This window comes from Syngnathus typhle, unplaced genomic scaffold (genome assembly GCF_033458585.1).
Source record: "Syngnathus typhle isolate RoL2023-S1 ecotype Sweden unplaced genomic scaffold, RoL_Styp_1.0 HiC_scaffold_257, whole genome shotgun sequence".
Classification (NCBI taxonomy): Eukaryota; Metazoa; Chordata; class Actinopteri; order Syngnathiformes; family Syngnathidae; genus Syngnathus; species Syngnathus typhle.
Window position 1 is genome coordinate 27,501 of NW_026872161.1, and position 512 is coordinate 28,012.

A 512-nucleotide genomic window follows, 5' to 3' on the forward strand; every position below is an offset into this window, starting at 1 on the left:
TGGGGGCCCTACCAAGGCGGGTCTCATTGCCTGTCGGTCAGTTCGGGAGAAGGTGGGGGTACTCGGAGGCCCGCCGGGAGCAGACGGGGGTCCGGAAGGTGAGGGGGTGAAGGACGGCGGTCGGGAGCAGACGGCCGTCCCCGGGAGGGGGTGTTCGTTCACGTGCGGACGCCGGGAGCAGGCGGCCGTCACGCAATTCTGCCAACCGTTCCCACCGGCCTGTGTTTAAGGAGGCGGCCGGTCCTCCACGAGAAGAATTCTGCCAAACGTTCCACCGGCCTGTGTTTAAGGAGGCGGCCGGTCCTCCCCGTCGTTCCGCCGGCTTGTGTTTAAGGAGGCGGCCGGTCCTCCACGAGAAGAATTCTGCCAAACGTTCCACCGGCCTGTGTTTAAGGAGGCGGCCGGTCCTCCCCGTCGTTCCGCCGGCTTGTGTTTAAGGAGGCGGCCGGTCCTCCACTATTCCTTCCTTGGATGGAAAGCATGTAGCACTTTGAAAATTTTCGAGCACTGTG